This window comes from Somniosus microcephalus, chromosome 19 (assembly GCF_052327205.1).
Source record: "Somniosus microcephalus isolate GS21.2 chromosome 19, FLI_Smic_1.0, whole genome shotgun sequence".
Classification (NCBI taxonomy): Eukaryota; Metazoa; Chordata; class Chondrichthyes; order Squaliformes; family Somniosidae; genus Somniosus; species Somniosus microcephalus.
In genome coordinates, this window is record NC_141005.1 from 24,058,721 (window position 1) to 24,081,385 (window position 22,665).

At 46.5% G+C, this 22,665-nt stretch overlaps 8 non-coding genes and 1 pseudogene across 8 annotated transcripts; all 9 read right to left on the reverse strand.

The window, feature by feature from the left end:
• Positions 1-872: 872 nt before the first annotated feature.
• LOC147104190 (5S ribosomal RNA) lies at positions 873-991 on the reverse strand. The gene has a single exon (XR_015072527.1). It is a non-coding gene; the product is annotated as a 5S ribosomal RNA (ribosomal RNA).
• A 2,406-nt stretch (positions 992-3,397) lies between these two features.
• Positions 3,398-3,516, reverse strand: LOC147104191 (5S ribosomal RNA; annotated as a pseudogene).
• Positions 3,517-5,939: 2,423 nt separating this feature from the next.
• LOC147104192 (5S ribosomal RNA) lies at positions 5,940-6,058 on the reverse strand. Its single transcript, XR_015072528.1, has one exon. It is a non-coding gene; the product is annotated as a 5S ribosomal RNA (ribosomal RNA).
• Positions 6,059-8,471: 2,413 nt separating this feature from the next.
• Positions 8,472-8,590, reverse strand: LOC147104193 (5S ribosomal RNA). Its single transcript, XR_015072530.1, has one exon. It is a non-coding gene; the product is annotated as a 5S ribosomal RNA (ribosomal RNA).
• A 2,421-nt stretch (positions 8,591-11,011) lies between these two features.
• LOC147104194 (5S ribosomal RNA) lies at positions 11,012-11,130 on the reverse strand. The gene has a single exon (XR_015072590.1). It is a non-coding gene; the product is annotated as a 5S ribosomal RNA (ribosomal RNA).
• A 2,423-nt stretch (positions 11,131-13,553) lies between these two features.
• LOC147104195 (5S ribosomal RNA) lies at positions 13,554-13,672 on the reverse strand. Its single transcript, XR_015072531.1, has one exon. It is a non-coding gene; the product is annotated as a 5S ribosomal RNA (ribosomal RNA).
• Positions 13,673-16,093: 2,421 nt separating this feature from the next.
• LOC147104196 (5S ribosomal RNA) lies at positions 16,094-16,212 on the reverse strand. The gene has a single exon (XR_015072874.1). It is a non-coding gene; the product is annotated as a 5S ribosomal RNA (ribosomal RNA).
• A 2,421-nt stretch (positions 16,213-18,633) lies between these two features.
• LOC147104197 (5S ribosomal RNA) lies at positions 18,634-18,752 on the reverse strand. The gene has a single exon (XR_015072532.1). It is a non-coding gene; the product is annotated as a 5S ribosomal RNA (ribosomal RNA).
• Positions 18,753-21,174: 2,422 nt separating this feature from the next.
• Positions 21,175-21,293, reverse strand: LOC147104198 (5S ribosomal RNA). The gene has a single exon (XR_015072819.1). It is a non-coding gene; the product is annotated as a 5S ribosomal RNA (ribosomal RNA).
• Between the last annotated feature and the right edge of the window lie 1,372 nt (positions 21,294-22,665).

Below are 22,665 nucleotides of genomic sequence, written 5' to 3' on the forward strand. Positions count from 1 at the left end.
CCCTTAGCAGAAGTGTCAATAATAGATTTCAAGTAATTGGTAGGAGGTTTACAGGGAATTTGAGGAGACATTTTTTCACCCAGTGAATGGTGGGGGTCTGGAATGCACTGCCTGAAAGGGTGGTAGAGGCAGAAACCCTCATCACGTTTAAAAAGTACTTGGATATGCACTTGAACTGCCGTAACCTACAAGGCTACGGACCAAGTGCTGTAAAGTGGGATTTGGGTGGATTGCTCTTTGTCGGCTGGCACGGACAAGATGGGCCGAATGGCCTCCTTCTGTGCTGTAAATTTCTATGATTCTGCCTGATCATGTGACATCTGCCCACACGACTTCTACAAATGTTATTACATTGTAGCCAGGATTGTTTAGTTTCCAATTCCGCCCATTTTGAAGCCAGGTCTCCGTTATAGCTACTATTGCATAACCCCATGTGGCAACTTGCGCCTGCAACTCGTCAATCTTATTTGTAACACTCCTCGCATTAACACACATGCATTTCAACAGCATGCTAGTTGGCTTTGCTTTTTTCCTGAATTTAACTGCTGCTCTTTCTACATTATTCTTTGTTCTGTTGCTGTTTGTCCCTCCGAGTTTTCTATGCACCTTGTCTCTCCTCTCTGCTGCTGTGTCCTGGTGGCCCTCCGCCAGTGTGTGTATTTTGGCTATCTTATTTTCTTCTTCTGCTTATTTCGGCCCTGTGTCTGGAGCCCCTTGCATTTGTGTAGCAGCAGGAGAATGTGCAGCGAAGAAATGGTCAAAGGAAAGCGAGAGAGAGAGAGAGAGAGAGCAGCAAAAAGGATGTTGATTGATTAAGAGCAGTGTGTGCGCGTGTGTGTGCAAAACGTTGAGCAGCCTGTGGCGGCAGCAAAAGCCTACTGCACCTGGTGTTCCCAGGCGGTCTCCCATCCAAGTACTAACCAGGCCTGACTCTGCTTAGCTTCCGAGATCAGACGAGATCGGGCGTATTCAGACTAGTATGGCCGTAGGCATATGCTGGCTGGCTTTCTCTTTACTTAAAGCTGTCGCCCATTTTTTTCTCTTCTACACATTCATACAAATATTCAACACTCAATTTACATTTACAAGTTTTACTCCTCCCGCAACCCCCCCACCCCCCCTCCACCTCTTCTTGCTGCTCTGCCTCCCACACAAACAAACTACAAGCCCAACCCTTCATTGCCTTCTATTCAAATATTACATCAAATAAACATGCTCAAACACCAAGTCTTAAGGGCTGTAGCATCTTTCAAACTGGACAAATACCCAGGCCCGCATCAAATCTATCCCACACTCTTAAGAGAAGTAAGACACCAAATAGCACAGGCTCTCACCATCATTTTACAATCCTCTCTGGCTACAGGTGTGGTGCCCGACCACTGGAGGACTGCTAACGTGCTACCGTTCTTTCAAAAGGGAGAGAGGGATAGACCGCATAATTACAGGCCAGTCAGCCTAACCTCGGTGGTGGGAAAATTATTGGAAAAAGTTCTGAGGGACAGGAGAAATCTTCATTTAGAAAGACACGGATTAATCAGGGACAGTCAGCATGGATTTCTTAACGGAAGGTCGTGTCTGACTAACGCAATTCAATTTTTCGAGGAGGTAACAAGGAGGGTCGATGAGGGTAGTGCCTTTGATGTAGTCTATATGGATTTTAGCAAGGCTTTTGATAAGGTCCCGCATGCCAGATTGGTCACGAAAGTAAAAGCCCATGGGATCCAAGGCAAAGTGGCAAGTTGGATCCAAAATTGGCTCAGAGGCAGGAAACAAAGGGTAATGGTCGAAGGGTGTTTTTGTGACCGGAAGGCTGTTTCCAGTGGGGTTCCGCAGGGCTCACAGAATCACAGAAACCCCACAGTGCAGATAGAGGCCATTTCGGCCCATCGAGCCTGCACCGACTCAGTACTGGGCCCTTTGCTTTTTCTGGTATATATCAATGATTTGGATTTGAATGTGGGAAGTATGATTAAGAAGTTTGCAGATGATACAAAAATTGGCCGTGTGGTTAATAATGAAACAGAATGCTGTAGACTGCAGGAAGATATCAATGGACTCGTCTAGTGGGCAGAACAGTGGCAAATAGAATTCAGTTGGAATACACAATAAATGGTAGGACACTGAGAAATGCAGAGGATCAGCGGGACCTTGGAGTGCATGTCCACAGATCCCTGAAGGTAGCAGGACAGGTAGATAAAGTGGTTAAGCAGGCATACGGGATACTTGCCTTTATTAGCCGAGGCGTAGAATATAAGAGCGGGGAGGTTATGCTTCAACTGTATAAAACACTAGTTAGGCCGCAGCTAGAGTGCCGCGTGCAGTTCTGGTCACCACATTACAAGAAGGATGCGATTGCACTAGAGAAGGTGCAGAGGAGATTTCCGAGGATGTTGCCTGGGCTGGGGAATTTTAGTTATGAGGAAAGATTGGATAGGCTGGGGTTGTTTTCTTTGGAACACAGGAGGCTGAGGCGAGACCTAATTGAGGTGTGTAAAATTATGAGGGGCCGAGATAGAGTGGATAGGAAGGACCTATTTCCCTTAGCAGAAGGGTCAATAATAGATTTCAAGTAATTGGTAGGAGGTTTACAGGGAATTTGAGGAGACATTTTTTCACCCAGTGAATGGTGGGGGTCTGGAATGCACTGCCTGAAAGGGTGGTAGAGGCAGAAACCCTCATCACGTTTAAAAAGTACTTGGATATGCACTTGAACTGCCGTAACCTACAAGGCTACGGACCAAGTGCTGTAAAGTGGGATTTGGGTGGATTGCTCTTTGTCGGCTGGCACGGACAAGATGGGCCGAATGGCCTCCTTCTGTGCTGTAAATTTCTATGATTCTGCCTGATCATGTGACATCTGCCCACACGACTTCTACAAATGTTATTACATTGTAGCCAGGATTGTTTAGTTTCCAATTCCGCCCATTTTGAAGCCAGGTCTCCGTTATAGCTACTATTGCATAACCCCATGTGGCAACTTGCGCCTGCAACTCGTCAATCTTATTTGTAACACTCCTCGCATTAACACACATGCATTTCAACAGCATGCTAGTTGGCTTTGCTTTTTTCCTGAATTTAACTGCTGCTCTTTCTACATTATTCTTTGTTCTGTTGCTGTTTGTCCCTCCGAGTTTTCTATGCACCTTGTCTCTCCTCTCTGCTGCTGTGTCCTGGTGGCCCTCCGCCAGTGTGTGTATTTTGGCTATCTTATTTTCTTCTTCTGCTTATTTCGGCCCTGTGTCTGGAGCCCCTTGCATTTGTGTAGCAGCAGGAGAATGTGCAGCGAAGAAATGGTCAAAGGAAAGCGAGAGAGAGCAGCAAAAAGGATGTTGATTGATTAAGAGCAGTGTGTGCGCGTGTGTGTGCAAAACGTTGAGCAGCCTGTGGCGGCAGCAAAAGCCTACTGCACCTGGTGTTCCCAGGCGGTCTCCCATCCAAGTACTAACCAGGCCTGACTCTGCTCAGCTTCCGAGATCAGACGAGATCGGGCGTATTCAGACTAGTATGGCCGTAGGCATATGCTGGCTGGCTTTCTCTTTACTTAAAGCTGTCGCCCATTTTTTTCTCTTCTTCTACACATTCATACAAGTATTCAACACTCAATTTACATTTACAAGTTTTACTCCTCCCGCAACCCCCCCACCCCCCCTCCACCTCTTCTTGCTGCTCTGCCTCCCACACAAACAAACTACAAGCCCAACCCTTCATTGCCTTCTATTCAAATATTACATCAAATAAACATGCTCAAACACCAAGTCTTAAGGGCTGTAGCATCTTTCAAACTGGACAAATACCCAGGCCCGCATCAAATCTATCCCACACTCTTAAGAGAAGTAAGACACCAAATAGCACAGGCTCTCACCATCATTTTACAATCCTCTCTGGCTACAGGTGTGGTGCCCGACCACTGGAGGACTGCTAACGTGCTACCGTTCTTTCAAAAGGGAGAGAGGGATAGACCGCATAATTACAGGCCAGTCAGCCTAACCTCGGTGGTGGGAAAATTATTGGAAAAAGTTCTGAGGGACAGGAGAAATCTTCATTTAGAAAGACACGGATTAATCAGGGACAGTCAGCATGGATTTCTTAACGGAAGGTCGTGTCTGACTAACGCAATTCAATTTTTCGAGGAGGTAACAAGGAGGGTCGATGAGGGTAGTGCCTTTGATGTAGTCTATATGGATTTTAGCAAGGCTTTTGATAAGGTCCCGCATGCCAGATTGGTCACGAAAGTAAAAGCCCATGGGATCCAAGGCAAAGTGGCAAGTTGGATCCAAAATTGGCTCAGAGGCAGGAAACAAAGGGTAATGGTCGAAGGGTGTTTTTGTGACCGGAAGGCTGTTTCCAGTGGGGTTCCGCAGGGCTCACAGAATCACAGAAACCCCACAGTGCAGATAGAGGCCATTTCGGCCCATCGAGCCTGCACCGACTCAGTACTGGGCCCTTTGCTTTTTCTGGTATATATCAATGATTTGGATTTGAATGTAGGAAGTATGATTAAGAAGTTTGCAGATGATACAAAAATTGGCCGTGTGGTTAATAATGAAACAGAATGCTGTAGACTGCAGGAAGATATCAATGGACTCGTCTAGTGGGCAGAACAGTGGCAAATGGAATTCAGTTGGAATACACAATAAATGGTAGGACACTGAGAAATGCAGAGGATCAGCGGGACCTTGGAGTGCATGTCCACAGATCCCTGAAGGTAGCAGGACAGGTAGATAAAGTGGTTAAGCAGGCATACGGGATACTTGCCTTTATTAGCCGAGGCGTAGAATATAAGAGCGGGGAGGTTATGCTTCAACTGTATAAAACACTAGTTAGGCCGCAGCTAGAGTGCCGCGTGCAGTTCTGGTCACCACATTACAAGAAGGATGCGATTGCACTAGAGAAGGTGCAGAGGAGATTTCCGAGGATGTTGCCTGGGCTGGGGAATTTTAGTTATGAGGAAAGATTGGATAGGCTGGGGTTGTTTTCTTTGGAACACAGGAGGCTGAGGCGAGACCTAATTGAGGTGTGTAAAATTATGAGGGGCCGAGATAGAGTGGATAGGAAGGACCTATTTCCCTTAGCAGAAGGGTCAATAATAGATTTCAAGTAATTGGTAGGAGGTTTACAGGGAATTTGAGGAGACATTTTTTCACCCAGTGAATGGTGGGGGTCTGGAATGCACTGCCTGAAAGGGTGGTAGAGGCAGAAACCCTCATCACGTTTAAAAAGTACTTGGATATGCACTTGAACTGCCGTAACCTACAAGGCTACGGACCAAGTGCTGTAAAGTGGGATTTGGGTGGATTGCTCTTTGTCGGCTGGCACGGACAAGATGGGCCGAATGGCCTCCTTCTGTGCTGTAAATTTCTATGATTCTGCCTGATCATGTGACATCTGCCCACACGACTTCTACAAATGTTATTACATTGTAGCCAGGATTGTTTAGTTTCCAATTCCGCCCATTTTGAAGCCAGGTCTCCGTTATAGCTACTATTGCATAACCCCATGTGGCAACTTGCGCCTGCAACTCGTCAATCTTATTTGTAACACTCCTCGCATTAACACACATGCATTTCAACAGCATGCTAGTTGCCTTTGCTTTTTTCCTGAATTTAACTGCTGCTCTTTCCACATTATTCTTTGTTCTGTTGCTGTTTGTCCCTCCGAGTTTTCTATGCACCTTGTCTCTCCTCTCTGCTGCTGTGTCCTGGTGGCCCTCCGCCAGTGTGTGTATTTTGGCTATCTTATTTTCTTCTTCTGCTTATTTCGGCCCTGTGTCTGGAGCCCCTTGCATTTGTGTAGCAGCAGGAGAATGTGCAGCGAAGAAATGGTCAAAGGAAAGCGAGAGAGAGAGAGAGAGAGAGAGCAGCAAAAAGGATGTTGATTGATTAAGAGCAGTGTGTGCGCGTGTGTGTGCAAAACGTTGAGCAGCCTGTGGCGGCAGCAAAAGCCTACTGCACCTGGTGTTCCCAGGCGGTCTCCCATCCAAGTACTAACCAGGCCTGACTCTGCTTAGCTTCCGAGATCAGACGAGATCGGGCGTATTCAGACTAGTATGGCCGTAGGCATATGCTGGCTGGCTTTCTCTTTACTTAAAGCTGTCGCCCATTTTTTTCTCTTCTTCTACACATTCATACAAGTATTCAACACTCAATTTACATTTACAAGTTTTACTCCTCCCGCAACCCCCCCACCCCCCCTCCACCTCTTCTTGCTGCTCTGCCTCCCACACAAACAAACTACAAGCCCAACCCTTCATTGCCTTCTATTCAAATATTACATCAAATAAACATGCTCAAACACCAAGTCTTAAGGGCTGTAGCATCTTTCAAACTGGACAAATACCCAGGCCCGCATCAAATCTATCCCACACTCTTAAGAGAAGTAAGACACCAAATAGCACAGGCTCTCACCATCATTTTACAATCCTCTCTGGCTACAGGTGTGGTGCCCGACCACTGGAGGACTGCTAACGTGCTACCGTTCTTTCAAAAGGGAGAGAGGGATAGACCGCATAATTACAGGCCAGTCAGCCTAACCTCGGTGGTGGGAAAATTATTGGAAAAAGTTCTGAGGGACAGGAGAAATCTTCATTTAGAAAGACACGGATTAATCAGGGACAGTCAGCATGGATTTCTTAACGGAAGGTCGTGTCTGACTAACGCAATTCAATTTTTCGAGGAGGTAACAAGGAGGGTCGATGAGGGTAGTGCCTTTGATGTAGTCTATATGGATTTTAGCAAGGCTTTTGATAAGGTCCCGCATGCCAGATTGGTCACGAAAGTAAAAGCCCATGGGATCCAAGGCAAAGTGGCAAGTTGGATCCAAAATTGGCTCAGAGGCAGGAAACAAAGGGTAATGGTCGAAGGGTGTTTTTGTGACCGGAAGGCTGTTTCCAGTGGGGTTCCGCAGGGCTCACAGAATCACAGAAACCCCACAGTGCAGATAGAGGCCATTTCGGCCCATCGAGCCTGCACCGACTCAGTACTGGGCCCTTTGCTTTTTCTGGTATATATCAATGATTTGGATTTGAATGTAGGAAGTATGATTAAGAAGTTTGCAGATGATACAAAAATTGGCCGTGTGGTTAATAATGAAACAGAATGCTGTAGACAGCAGGAAGATATCAATGGACTCGTCTAGTGGGCAGAACAGTGGCAAATGGAATTCAGTTGGAATACACAATAAATGGTAGGACACTGAGAAATGCAGAGGATCAGCGGGACCTTGGAGTGCATGTCCACAGATCCCTGAAGGTAGCAGGACAGGTAGATAAAGTGGTTAAGCAGGCATACGGGATACTTGCCTTTATTAGCCGAGGCGTAGAATATAAGAGCGGGGAGGTTATGCTTCAACTGTATAAAACACTAGTTAGGCCGCAGCTAGAGTGCCGCGTGCAGTTCTGGTCACCACATTACAAGAAGGATGCGATTGCACTAGAGAAGGTGCAGAGGAGATTTCCGAGGATGTTGCCTGGGCTGGGGAATTTTAGTTATGAGGAAAGATTGGATAGGCTGGGGTTGTTTTCTTTGGAACACAGGAGGCTGAGGCGAGACCTAATTGAGGTGTGTAAAATTATGAGGGGTCGAGATAGAGTGGATAGGAAGGACCTATTTCCCTTAGCAGAAGGGTCAATAATAGATTTCAAGTAATTGGTAGGAGGTTTACAGGGAATTTGAGGAGACATTTTTTCACCCAGTGAATGGTGGGGGTCTGGAATGCACTGCCTGAAAGGGTGGTAGAGGCAGAAACCCTCATCACGTTTAAAAAGTACTTGGATATGCACTTGAACTGCCGTAACCTACAAGGCTACGGACCAAGTGCTGTAAAGTGGGATTTGGGTGGATTGCTCTTTGTCGGCTGGCACGGACAAGATGGGCCGAATGGCCTCCTTCTGTGCTGTAAATTTCTATGATTCTGCCTGATCATGTGACATCTGCCCACACGACTTCTACAAATGTTATTACATTGTAGCCAGGATTGTTTAGTTTCCAATTCCGCCCATTTTGAAGCCAGGTCTCCGTTATAGCTACTATTGCATAACCCCATGTGGCAACTTGCGCCTGCAACTCGTCAATCTTATTTGTAACACTCCTCGCATTAACACACATGCATTTCAACAGCATGCTAGTTGGCTTTGCTTTTTTCCTGAATTTAACTGCTGCTCTTTCTACATTATTCTTTGTTCTGTTGCTGTTTGTCCCTCCGAGTTTTCTATGCACCTTGTCTCTCCTCTCTGCTGCTGTGTCCTGGTGGCCCTCCGCCAGTGTGTGTATTTTGGCTATCTTATTTTCTTCTTCTGCTTATTTCGGCCCTGTGTCTGGAGCCCCTTGCATTTGTGTAGCAGCAGGAGAATGTGCAGCGAAGAAATGGTCAAAGGAAAGCGAGAGAGAGAGAGCAGCAAAAAGGATGTTGATTGATTAAGAGCAGTGTGTGCGCGTGTGTGTGCAAAACGTTGAGCAGCCTGTGGCGGCAGCAAAAGCCTACTGCACCTGGTGTTCCCAGGCGGTCTCCCATCCAAGTACTAACCAGGCCTGACTCTGCTTAGCTTCCGAGATCAGACGAGATCGGGCGTATTCAGACTAGTATGGCCGTAGGCATATGCTGGCTGGCTTTCTCTTTACTTAAAGCTGTCGCCCATTTTTTTCTCTTCTTCTACACATTCATACAAGTATTCAACACTCAATTTACATTTACAAGTTTTACTCCTCCCGCAACCCCCCCACCCCCCCTCCACCTCTTCTTGCTGCTCTGCCTCCCACACAAACAAACTACAAGCCCAACCCTTCATTGCCTTCTATTCAAATATTACATCAAATAAACATGCTCAAACACCAAGTCTTAAGGGCTGTAGCATCTTTCAAACTGGACAAATACCCAGGCCCGCATCAAATCTATCCCACACTCTTAAGAGAAGTAAGACACCAAATAGCACAGGCTCTCACCATCATTTTACAATCCTCTCTGGCTACAGGTGTGGTGCCCGACCACTGGAGGACTGCTAACGTGCTACCGTTCTTTCAAAAGGGAGAGAGGGATAGACCGCATAATTACAGGCCAGTCAGCCTAACCTCGGTGGTGGGAAAATTATTGGAAAAAGTTCTGAGGGACAGGAGAAATCTTCATTTAGAAAGACACGGATTAATCAGGGACAGTCAGCATGGATTTCTTAACGGAAGGTCGTGTCTGACTAACGCAATTCAATTTTTCGAGGAGGTAACAAGGAGGGTCGATGAGGGTAGTGCCTTTCATGTAGTCTATATGGATTTTAGCAAGGCTTTTGATAAGGTCCCGCATGCCAGATTGGTCACGAAAGTAAAAGCCCATGGGATCCAAGGCAAAGTGGCAAGTTGGATCCAAAATTGGCTCAGAGGCAGGAAACAAAGGGTAATGGTCGAAGGGTGTTTTTGTGACCGGAAGGCTGTTTCCAGTGGGGTTCCGCAGGGCTCAGAGAATCACAGAAACCCCACAGTGCAGATAGAGGCCATTTCGGCCCATCGAGCCTGCACCGACTCAGTACTGGGCCCTTTGCTTTTTCTGGTATATATCAATGATTTGGATTTGAATGTAGGAAGTATGATTAAGAAGTTTGCAGATGATACAAAAATTGGCCGTGTGGTTAATAATGAAACAGAATGCTGTAGACTGCAGGAAGATATCAATGGACTCGTCTAGTGGGCAGAACAGTGGCAAATGGAATTCAGTTGGAATACACAATAAATGGTAGGACACTGAGAAATGCAGAGGATCAGCGGGACCTTGGAGTGCATGTCCACAGATCCCTGAAGGTAGCAGGACAGGTAGATAAAGTGGTTAAGCAGGCATACGGGATACTTGCCTTTATTAGCCGAGGCGTAGAATATAAGAGCGGGGAGGTTATGCTTCAACTGTATAAAACACTAGTTAGGCCGCAGCTAGAGTGCCGCGTGCAGTTCTGGTCACCACATTACAAGAAGGATGCGATTGCACTAGAGAAGGTGCAGAGGAGATTTCCGAGGATGTTGCCTGGGCTGGGGAATTTTAGTTATGAGGAAAGATTGGATAGGCTGGGGTTGTTTTCTTTGGAACACAGGAGGCTGAGGCGAGACCTAATTGAGGTGTGTAAAATTATGAGGGGCCGAGATAGAGTGGATAGGAAGGACCTATTTCCCTTAGCAGAAGGGTCAATAATAGATTTCAAGTAATTGGTAGGAGGTTTACAGGGAATTTGAGGAGACATTTTTTCACCCAGTGAATGGTGGGGGTCTGGAATGCACTGCCTGAAAGGGTGGTAGAGGCAGAAACCCTCATCACGTTTAAAAAGTACTTGGATATGCACTTGAACTGCCGTAACCTACAAGGCTACGGACCAAGTGCTGTAAAGTGGGATTTGGGTGGATTGCTCTTTGTCGGCTGGCACGGACAAGATGGGCCGAATGGCCTCCTTCTGTGCTGTAAATTTCTATGATTCTGCCTGATCATGTGACATCTGCCCACACGACTTCTACAAATGTTATTACATTGTAGCCAGGATTGTTTAGTTTCCAATTCCGCCCATTTTGAAGCCAGGTCTCCGTTATAGCTACTATTGCATAACCCCATGTGGCAACTTGCGCCTGCAACTCGTCAATCTTATTTGTAACACTCCTCGCATTAACACACATGCATTTCAACAGCATGCTAGTTGGCTTTGCTTTTTTCCTGAATTTAACTGCTGCTCTTTCTACATTATTCTTTGTTCTGTTGCTGTTTGTCCCTCCGAGTTTTCTATGCACCTTGTCTCTCCTCTCTGCTGCTGTGTCCTGGTGGCCCTCCGCCAGTGTGTGTATTTTGGCTATCTTATTTTCTTCTTCTGCTTATTTCGGCCCTGTGTCTGGAGCCCCTTGCATTTGTGTAGCAGCAGGAGAATGTGCAGCGAAGAAATGGTCAAAGGAAAGCGAGAGAGAGAGAGAGAGAGAGCAGCAAAAAGGATGTTGATTGATTAAGAGCAGTGTGTGCGCGTGTGTGTGCAAAACGTTGAGCAGCCTGTGGCGGCAGCAAAAGCCTACTGCACCTGGTGTTCCCAGGCGGTCTCCCATCCAAGTACTAACCAGGCCTGACTCTGCTTAGCTTCCGAGATCAGACGAGATCGGGCGTATTCAGACTAGTATGGCTGTAGGCATATGCTGGCTGGCTTTCTCTTTACTTAAAGCTGTCGCCCATTTTTTTCTCTTCTTCCACACATTCATACAAGTATTCAACACTCAATTTACATTTACAAGTTTTACTCCTCCCGCAACCCCCCCACCCCCCCTCCACCTCTTCTTGCTGCTCTGCCTCCCACACAAACAAACTACAAGCCCAACCCTTCATTGCCTTCTATTCAAATATTACATCAAATAAACATGCTCAAACACCAAGTCTTAAGGGCTGTAGCATCTTTCAAACTGGACAAATACCCAGGCCCGCATCAAATCTATCCCACACTCTTAAGAGAAGTAAGACACCAAATAGCACAGGCTCTCACCATCATTTTACAATCCTCTCTGGCTACAGGTGTGGTGCCCGACCACTGGAGGACTGCTAACGTGCTACCGTTCTTTCAAAAGGGAGAGAGGGATAGACCGCATAATTACAGGCCAGTCAGCCTAACCTCGGTGGTGGGAAAATTATTGGAAAAAGTTCTGAGGGACAGGAGAAATCTTCATTTAGAAAGACACGGATTAATCAGGGACAGTCAGCATGGATTTCTTAACGGAAGGTCGTGTCTGACTAACGCAATTCAATTTTTCGAGGAGGTAACAAGGAGGGTCGATGAGGGTAGTGCCTTTGATGTAGTCTATATGGATTTTAGCAAGGCTTTTGATAAGGTCCCGCATGCCAGATTGGTCACGAAAGTAAAAGCCCATGGGATCCAAGGCAAAGTGGCAAGTTGGATCCAAAATTGGCTCAGAGGCAGGAAACAAAGGGTAATGGTCGAAGGGTGTTTTTGTGACCGGAAGGCTGTTTCCAGTGGGGTTCCGCAGGGCTCACAGAATCACAGAAACCCCACAGTGCAGATAGAGGCCATTTCGGCCCATCGAGCCTGCACCGACTCAGTACTGGGCCCTTTGCTTTTTCTGGTATATATCAATGATTTGGATTTGAATGTAGGAAGTATGATTAAGAAGTTTGCAGATGATACAAAAATTGGCTGTGTGGTTAATAATGAAACAGAATGCTGTAGACTGCAGGAAGATATCAATGGACTCGTCTAGTGGGCAGAACAGTGGCAAATGGAATTCAGTTGGAATACACAATAAATGGTAGGACACTGAGAAATGCAGAGGATCAGCGGGACCTTGGAGTGCATGTCCACAGATCCCTGAAGGTAGCAGGACAGGTAGATAAAGTGGTTAAGCAGGCATACGGGATACTTGCCTTTATTAGCCGAGGCGTAGAATATAAGAGCGGGGAGGTTATGCTTCAACTGTATAAAACACTAGTTAGGCCGCAGCTAGAGTGCCGCGTGCAGTTCTGGTCACCACATTACAAGAAGGATGCGATTGCACTAGAGAAGGTGCAGAGGAGATTTCCGAGGATGTTGCCTGGGCTGGGGAATTTTAGTTATGAGGAAAGATTGGATAGGCTGGGGTTGTTTTCTTTGGAACACAGGAGGCTGAGGCGAGACCTAATTGAGGTGTGTAAAATTATGAGGGGCCGAGATAGAGTGGATAGGAAGGACCTATTTCCCTTAGCAGAAGGGTCAATAATAGATTTCAAGTAATTGGTAGGAGGTTTACAGGGAATTTGAGGAGACATTTTTTCACCCAGTGAATGGTGGGGGTCTGGAATGCACTGCCTGAAAGGGTGGTAGAGGCAGAAACCCTCATCACGTTTAAAAAGTACTTGGATATGCACTTGAACTGCCGTAACCTACAAGGCTACGGACCAAGTGCTGTAAAGTGGGATTTGGGTGGATTGCTCTTTGTCGGCTGGCACGGACAAGATGGGCCGAATGGCCTCCTTCTGTGCTGTAAATTTCTATGATTCTGCCTGATCATGTGACATCTGCCCACACGACTTCTACAAATGTTATTACATTGTAGCCAGGATTGTTTAGTTTCCAATTCCGCCCATTTTGAAGCCAGGTCTCCGTTATAGCTACTATTGCATAACCCCATGTGGCAACTTGCGCCTGCAACTCGTCAATCTTATTTGTAACACTCCTCGCATTAACACACATGCATTTCAACAGCATGCTAGTTGGCTTTGCTTTTTTCCTGAATTTAACTGCTGCTCTTTCCACATTATTCTTTGTTCTGTTGCTGTTTGTCCCTCCGAGTTTTCTATGCACCTTGTCTCTCCTCTCTGCTGCTGTGTCCTGGTGGCCCTCCGCCAGTGTGTGTATTTTGGCTATCTTATTTTCTTCTTCTGCTTATTTCGGCCCTGTGTCTGGAGCCCCTTGCATTTGTGTAGCAGCAGGAGAATGTGCAGCGAAGAAATGGTCAAAGGAAAGCGAGAGAGAGAGAGAGAGAGAGAGCAGCAAAAAGGATGTTGATTGATTAAGAGCAGTGTGTGCGCGTGTGTGTGCAAAACGTTGAGCAGCCTGTGGCGGCAGCAAAAGCCTACTGCACCTGGTGTTCCCAGGCGGTCTCCCATCCAAGTACTAACCAGGCCTGACTCTGCTTAGCTTCCGAGATCAGACGAGATCGGGCGTATTCAGACTAGTATGGCCGTAGGCATATGCTGGCTGGCTTTCTCTTTACTTAAAGCTGTCGCCCATTTTTTTCTCTTCTTCTACACATTCATACAAGTATTCAACACTCAATTTACATTTACAAGTTTTACTCCTCCCGCAACCCCCCCACCCCCCCTCCACCTCTTCTTGCTGCTCTGCCTCCCACACAAACAAACTACAAGCCCAACCCTTCATTGCCTTCTATTCAAATATTACATCAAATAAACATGCTCAAACACCAAGTCTTAAGGGCTGTAGCATCTTTCAAACTGGACAAATACCCAGGCCCGCATCAAATCTATCCCACACTCTTAAGAGAAGTAAGACACCAAATAGCACAGGCTCTCACCATCATTTTACAATCCTCTCTGGCTACAGGTGTGGTGCCCGACCACTGGAGGACTGCTAACGTGCTACCGTTCTTTCAAAAGGGAGAGAGGGATAGACCGCATAATTACAGGCCAGTCAGCCTAACCTCGGTGGTGGGAAAATTATTGGAAAAAGTTCTGAGGGACAGGAGAAATCTTCATTTAGAAAGACACGGATTAATCAGGGACAGTCAGCATGGATTTCTTAACGGAAGGTCGTGTCTGACTAACGCAATTCAATTTTTCGAGGAGGTAACAAGGAGGGTCGATGAGGGTAGTGCCTTTGATGTAGTCTATATGGATTTTAGCAAGGCTTTTGATAAGGTCCCGCATGCCAGATTGGTCACGAAAGTAAAAGCCCATGGGATCCAAGGCAAAGTGGCAAGTTGGATCCAAAATTGGCTCAGAGGCAGGAAACAAAGGGTAATGGTCGAAGGGTGTTTTTGTGACCGGAAGGCTGTTTCCAGTGGGGTTCCGCAGGGCTCACAGAATCACAGAAACCCCACAGTGCAGATAGAGGCCATTTCGGCCCATCGAGCCTGCACCGACTCAGTACTGGGCCCTTTGCTTTTTCTGGTATATATCAATGATTTGGATTTGAATGTAGGAAGTATGATTAAGAAGTTTGCAGATGATACAAAAATTGGCCGTGTGGTTAATAATGAAACAGAATGCTGTAGACAGCAGGAAGATATCAATGGACTCGTCTAGTGGGCAGAACAGTGGCAAATGGAATTCAGTTGGAATACACAATAAATGGTAGGACACTGAGAAATGCAGAGGATCAGCGGGACCTTGGAGTGCATGTCCACAGATCCCTGAAGGTAGCAGGACAGGTAGATAAAGTGGTTAAGCAGGCATACGGGATACTTGCCTTTATTAGCCGAGGCGTAGAATATAAGAGCGGGGAGGTTATGCTTCAACTGTATAAAACACTAGTTAGGCCGCAGCTAGAGTGCCGCGTGCAGTTCTGGTCACCACATTACAAGAAGGATGCGATTGCACTAGAGAAGGTGCAGAGGAGATTTCCGAGGATGTTGCCTGGGCTGGGGAATTTTAGTTATGAGGAAAGATTGGATAGGCTGGGGTTGTTTTCTTTGGAACACAGGAGGCTGAGGCGAGACCTAATTGAGGTGTGTAAAATTATGAGGGGCCGAGATAGAGTGGATAGGAAGGACCTATTTCCCTTAGCAGAAGGGTCAATAATAGATTTCAAGTAATTGGTAGGAGGTTTACAGGGAATTTGAGGAGACATTTTTTCACCCAGTGAATGGTGGGGGTCTGGAATGCACTGCCTGAAAGGGTGGTAGAGGCAGAAACCCTCATCACGTTTAAAAAGTACTTGGATATGCACTTGAACTGCCGTAACCTACAAGGCTACGGACCAAGTGCTGTAAAGTGGGATTTGGGTGGATTGCTCTTTGTCGGCTGGCACGGACAAGATGGGCCGAATGGCCTCCTTCTGTGCTGTAAATTTCTATGATTCTGCCTGATCATGTGACATCTGCCCACACGACTTCTACAAATGTTATTACATTGTAGCCAGGATTGTTTAGTTTCCAATTCCGCCCATTTTGAAGCCAGGTCTCCGTTATAGCTACTATTGCATAACCCCATGTGGCAACTTGCGCCTGCAACTCGTCAATCTTATTTGTAACACTCCTCGCATTAACACACATGCATTTCAACAGCATGCTAGTTGGCTTTGCTTTTTTCCTGAATTTAACTGCTGCTCTTTCTACATTCTTCTTTGTTCTGTTGCTGTTTGTCCCTCCGAGTTTTCTATGCACCTTGTCTCTCCTCTCTGCTGCTGTGTCCTGGTGGCCCTCCGCCAGTGTGTGTATTTTGGCTATCTTATTTTCTTCTTCTGCTTATTTCGGCCCTGTGTCTGGAGCCCCTTGCATTTGTGTAGCAGCAGGAGAATGTGCAGCGAAGAAATGGTCAAAGGAAAGCGAGAGAGAGAGAGAGAGAGAGCAGCAAAAAGGATGTTGATTGATTAAGAGCAGTGTGTGCGCGTGTGTGTGCAAAACGTTGAGCAGCCTGTGGCGGCAGCAAAAGCCTACTGCACCTGGTGTTCCCAGGCGGTCTCCCATCCAAGTACTAACCAGGCCTGACTCTGCTTAGTTTCCGAGATCAGACGAGATCGGGCGTATTCAGACTAGTATGGCCGTAGGCATATGCTGGCTGGCTTTCTCTTTACTTAAAGCTGTCGCCCATTTTTTTCTCTTCTTCTACACATTCATACAAGTATTCAACACTCAATTTACATTTACAAGTTTTACTCCTCCCGCAACCCCCCCACCCCCCCTCCACCTCTTCTTGCTGCTCTGCCTCCCACACAAACAAACTACAAGCCCAACCCTTCATTGCCTTCTATTCAAATATTACATCAAATAAACATGCTCAAACACCAAGTCTTAAGGGCTGTAGCATCTTTCAAACTGGACAAATACCCAGGCCCGCATCAAATCTATCCCACACTCTTAAGAGAAGTAAGACACCAAATAGCACAGGCTCTCACCATCATTTTACAATCCTCTCTGGCTACAGGTGTGGTGCCCGACCACTGGAGGACTGCTAACGTGCTACCGTTCTTTCAAAAGGGAGAGAGGGATAGACCGCATAATTACAGGCCAGTCAGCCTAACCTCGGTGGTGGGAAAATTATTGGAAAAAGTTCTGAGGGACAGGAGAAATCTTCATTTAGAAAGACACGGATTAATCAGGGACAGTCAGCATGGATTTCTTAACGGAAGGTCGTGTCTGACTAACGCAATTCAATTTTTCGAGGAGGTAACAAGGAGGGTCGATGAGGGTAGTGCCTTTCATGTAGTCTATATGGATTTTAGCAAGGCTTTTGATAAGGTCCCGCATGCCAGATTGGTCACGAAAGTAAAAGCCCATGGGATCCAAGGCAAAGTGGCAAGTTGGATCCAAAATTGGCTCAGAGGCAGGAAACAAAGGGTAATGGTCGAAGGGTGTTTTTGTGACCGGAAGGCTGTTTCCAGTGGGGTTCCGCAGGGCTCACAGAATCACAGAAACCCCACAGTGCAGATAGAGGCCATTTCGGCCCATCGAGCCTGCACCGACTCAGTACTGGGCCCTTTGCTTTTTCTGGTATATATCAATGATTTGGATTTGAATGTAGGAAGTATGATTAAGAAGTTTGCAGATGATACAAAAATTGGCCGTGTGGTTAATAATGAAACAGAATGCTGTAGACTGCAGGAAGATATCAATGGACTCGTCTAGTGGGCAGAACAGTGGCAAATGGAATTCAGTTGGAATACACAATAAATGGTAGGACACTGAGAAATGCAGAGGATCAGCGGGACCTTGGAGTGCATGTCCACAGATCCCTGAAGGTAGCAGGACAGGTAGATAAAGTGGTTAAGCAGGCATACGGGATACTTGCCTTTATTAGCCGAGGCGTAGAATATAAGAGCGGGGAGGTTATGCTTCAACTGTATAAAACACTAGTTAGGCCGCAGCTAGAGTGCCGCGTGCAGTTCTGGTCACCACATTACAAGAAGGATGCGATTGCACTAGAGAAGGTGCAGAGGAGATTTCCGAGGATGTTGCCTGGGCTGGGGAATTTTAGTTATGAGGAAAGATTGGATAGGCTGGGGTTGTTTTCTTTGGAACACAGGAGGCTGAGGCGAGACCTAATTGAGGTGTGTAAAATTATGAGGGGCCGAGATAGAGTGGATAGGAAGGACCTATTTCCCTTAGCAGAAGGGTCAATAATAGATTTCAAGTAATTGGTAGGAGGTTTACAGGGAATTTGAGGAGACATTTTTTCACCCAGTGAATGGTGGGGGTCTGGAATGCACTGCCTGAAAGGGTGGTAGAGGCAGAAACCCTCATCACGTTTAAAAAGTACTTGGATATGCACTTGAACTGCCGTAACCTACAAGGCTACGGACCAAGTGCTGTAAAGTGGGATTTGGGTGGATTGCTCTTTGTCGGCTGGCACGGACAAGATGGGCCGAATGGCCTCCTTCTGTGCTGTAAATTTCTATGATTCTGCCTGATCATGTGACATCTGCCCACACGACTTCTACAAATGTTATTACATTGTAGCCAGGATTGTTTAGTTTCCAATTCCGCCCATTTTGAAGCCAGGTCTCCGTTATAGCTACTATTGCATAACCCCATGTGGCAACTTGCGCCTGCAACTCGTCAATCTTATTTGTAACACTCCTCGCATTAACACACATGCATTTCAACAGCATGCTAGTTGGCTTTGCTTTTTTCCTGAATTTAACTGCTGCTCTTTCTACATTATTCTTTGTTCTGTTGCTGTTTGTCCCTCCGAGTTTTCTATGCACCTTGTCTCTCCTCTCTGCTGCTGTGTCCTGGTGGCCCTCCGCCAGTGTGTGTATTTTGGCTATCTTATTTTCTTCTTCTGCTTATTTCGGCCCTGTGTCTGGAGCCCCTTGCATTTGTGTAGCAGCAGGAGAATGTGCAGCGAAGAAATGGTCAAAGGAAAGCGAGAGAGAGAGAGAGAGAGAGCAGCAAAAAGGATGTTGATTGATTAAGAGCAGTGTGTGCGCGTGTGTGTGCAAAACGTTGAGCAGCCTGTGGCGGCAGCAAAAGCCTACTGCACCTGGTGTTCCCAGGCGGTCTCCCATCCAAGTACTAACCAGGCCTGACTCTGCTTAGCTTCCGAGATCAGACGAGATCGGGCGTATTCAGACTAGTATGGCCGTAGGCATATGCTGGCTGGCTTTCTCTTTACTTAAAGCTGTCGCCCATTTTTTTCTCTTCTTCCACACATTCATACAAGTATTCAACACTCAATTTACATTTACAAGTTTTACTCCTCCCGCAACCCCCCCCACCCCCCCTCCACCTCTTCTTGCTGCTCTGCCTCCCACACAAACAAACTACAAGCCCAACCCTTCATTGCCTTCTATTCAAATATTACATCAAATAAACATGCTCAAACACCAAGTCTTAAGGGCTGTAGCATCTTTCAAACTGGACAAATACCCAGGCCCGCATCAAATCTATCCCACACTCTTAAGAGAAGTAAGACACCAAATAGCACAGGCTCTCACCATCATTTTACAATCCTCTCTGGCTACAGGTGTGGTGCCCGACCACTGGAGGACTGCTAACGTGCTACCGTTCTTTCAAAAGGGAGAGAGGGATAGACCGCATAATTACAGGCCAGTCAGCCTAACCTCGGTGGTGGGAAAATTATTGGAAAAAGTTCTGAGGGACAGGAGAAATCTTCATTTAGAAAGACACGGATTAATCAGGGACAGTCAGCATGGATTTCTTAACGGAAGGTCGTGTCTGACTAACGCAATTCAATTTTTCGAGGAGGTAACAAGGAGGGTCGATGAGGGTAGTGCCTTTGATGTAGTCTATATGGATTTTAGCAAGGCTTTTGATAAGGTCCCGCATGCCAGATTGGTCACGAAAGTAAAAGCCCATGGGATCCAAGGCAAAGTGGCAAGTTGGATCCAAAATTGGCTCAGAGGCAGGAAACAAAGGGTAATGGTCGAAGGGTGTTTTTGTGACCGGAAGGCTGTTTCCAGTGGGGTTCCGCAGGGCTCACAGAATCACAGAAACCCCACAGTGCAGATAGAGGCCATTTCGGCCCATCGAGCCTGCACCGACTCAGTACTGGGCCCTTTGCTTTTTCTGGTATATATCAATGATTTGGATTTGAATGTAGGAAGTATGATTAAGAAGTTTGCAGATGATACAAAAATTGGCCGTGTGGTTAATAATGAAACAGAATGCTGTAGACTGCAGGAAGATATCAATGGACTCATCTAGTGGGCAGAACAGTGGCAAATGGAATTCAGTTGGAATACACAATAAATGGTAGGACACTGAGAAATGCAGAGGATCAGCGGGACCTTGGAGTGCATGTCCACAGATCCCTGAAGGTAGCAGGACAGGTAGATAAAGTGGTTAAGCAGGCATACGGGATACTTGCCTTTATTAGCCGAGGCGTAGAATATAAGAGCGGGGAGGTTATGCTTCAACTGTATAAAACACTAGTTAGGCCGCAGCTAGAGTGCCGCGTGCAGTTCTGGTCACCACATTACAAGAAGGATGCGATTGCACTAGAGAAGGTGCAGAGGAGATTTCCGAGGATGTTGCCTGGGCTGGGGAATTTTAGTTATGAGGAAAGATTGGATAGGCTGGGGTTGTTTTCTTTGGAACACAGGAGGCTGAGGCGAGACCTAATTGAGGTGTGTAAAATTATGAGGGGCCGAGATAGAGTGGATAGGAAGGACCTATTTCCCTTAGCAGAAGGGTCAATAATAGATTTCAAGTAATTGGTAGGAGGTTTACAGGGAATTTGAGGAGACATTTTTTCACCCAGTGAATGGTGGGGGTCTGGAATGCACTGCCTGAAAGGGTGGTAGAGGCAGAAACCCTCATCACGTTTAAAAAGTACTTGGATATGCACTTGAACTGCCGTAACCTACAAGGCTACGGACCAAGTGCTGTAAAGTGGGATTTGGGTGGATTGCTCTTTGTCGGCTGGCACGGACAAGATGGGCCGAATGGCCTCCTTCTGTGCTGTAAATTTCTATGATTCTGCCTGATCATGTGACATCTGCCCACACGACTTCTACAAATGTTATTACATTGTAGCCAGGATTGTTTAGTTTCCAATTCCGCCCATTTTGAAGCCAGGTCTCCGTTATAGCTACTATTGCATAACCCCATGTGGCAACTTGCGCCTGCAACTCGTCAATCTTATTTGTAACACTCCTCGCATTAACACACATGCATTTCAACAGCATGCTAGTTGGCTTTGCTTTTTTCCTGAATTTAACTGCTGCTCTTTCTACATTATTCTTTGTTCTGTTGCTGTTTGTCCCTCCGAGTTTTCTATGCACCTTGTCTCTCCTCTCTGCTGCTGTGTCCTGGTGGCCCTCCGCCAGTGTGTGTATTTTGGCTATCTTATTTTCTTCTTCTGCTTATTTCGGCCCTGTGTCTGGAGCCCCTTGCATTTGTGTAGCAGCAGGAGAATGTGCAGCGAAGAAATGGTCAAAGGAAAGCGAGAGAGAGAGAGAGAGAGAGCAGCAAAAAGGATGTTGATTGATTAAGAGCAGTGTGTGCGCGTGTGTGTGCAAAACGTTGAGCAGCCTGTGGCGGCAGCAAAAGCCTACTGCACCTGGTGTTCCCAGGCGGTCTCCCATCCAAGTACTAACCAGGCCTGACTCTACTTAGCTTCCGAGATCAGACGAGATCGGGCGTATTCAGACTAGTATGGCCGTAGGCATATGCTGGCTGGCTTTCTCTTTACTTAAAGCTGTCGCCCATTTTTTTCTCTTCTTCTACACATTCATACAAGTATTCAACACTCAATTTACATTTACAAGTTTTACTCCTCCCGCAACCCCCCCACCCCCCCTCCACCTCTTCTTGCTGCTCTGCCTCCCACACAAACAAACTACAAGCCCAACCCTTCATTGCCTTCTATTCAAATATTACATCAAATAAACATGCTCAAACACCAAGTCTTAAGGGCTGTAGCATCTTTCAAACTGGACAAATACCCAGGCCCGCATCAAATCTATCCCACACTCTTAAGAGAAGTAAGACACCAAATAGCACAGGCTCTCACCATCATTTTACAATCCTCTCTGGCTACAGGTGTGGTGCCCGACCACTGGAGGACTGCTAACGTGCTACCGTTCTTTCAAAAGGGAGAGAGGGATAGACCGCATAATTACAGGCCAGTCAGCCTAACCTCGGTGGTGGGAAAATTATTGGAAAAAGTTCTGAGGGACAGGAGAAATCTTCATTTAGAAAGACACGGATTAATCAGGGACAGTCAGCATGGATTTCTTAACGGAAGGTCGTGTCTGACTAACGCAATTCAATTTTTCGAGGAGGTAACAAGGAGGGTCGATGAGGGTAGTGCCTTTGATGTAGTCTGTATGGATTTTAGCAAGGCTTTTGATAAGGTCCCGCATGCCAGATTGGTCACGAAAGTAAAAGCCCATGGGATCCAAGGCAAAGTGGCAAGTTGGATCCAAAATTGGCTCAGAGGCAGGAAACAAAGGGTAATGGTCGAAGGGTGTTTTTGTGACCGGAAGGCTGTTTCCAGTGGGGTTCCGCAGGGCTCACAGAATCACAGAAACCCCACAGTGCAGATAGAGGCCATTTCGGCCCATCGAGCCTGCACCGACTCAGTACTGGGCCCTTTGCTTTTTCTGGTATATATCAATGATTTGGATTTGAATGTAGGAAGTATGATTAAGAAGTTTGCAGATGATACAAAAATTGGCCGTGTGGTTAATAATGAAACAGAATGCTGTAGACTGCAGGAAGATATCAATGGACTCGTCTAGTGGGCAGAACAGTGGCAAATGGAATTCAGTTGGAATACACAATAAATGGTAGGACACTGAGAAATGCAGAGGATCAGCGGGACCTTGGAGTGCATGTCCACAGATCCCTGAAGGTAGCAGGACAGGTAGATAAAGTGGTTAAGCAGGCATACGGGATACTTGCCTTTATTAGCCGAGGCGTAGAATATAAGAGCGGGGAGGTTATGCTTCAACTGTATAAAACACTAGTTAGGCCGCAGCTAGAGTGCCGCGTGCAGTTCTGGTCACCACATTACAAGAAGGATGCGATTGCACTA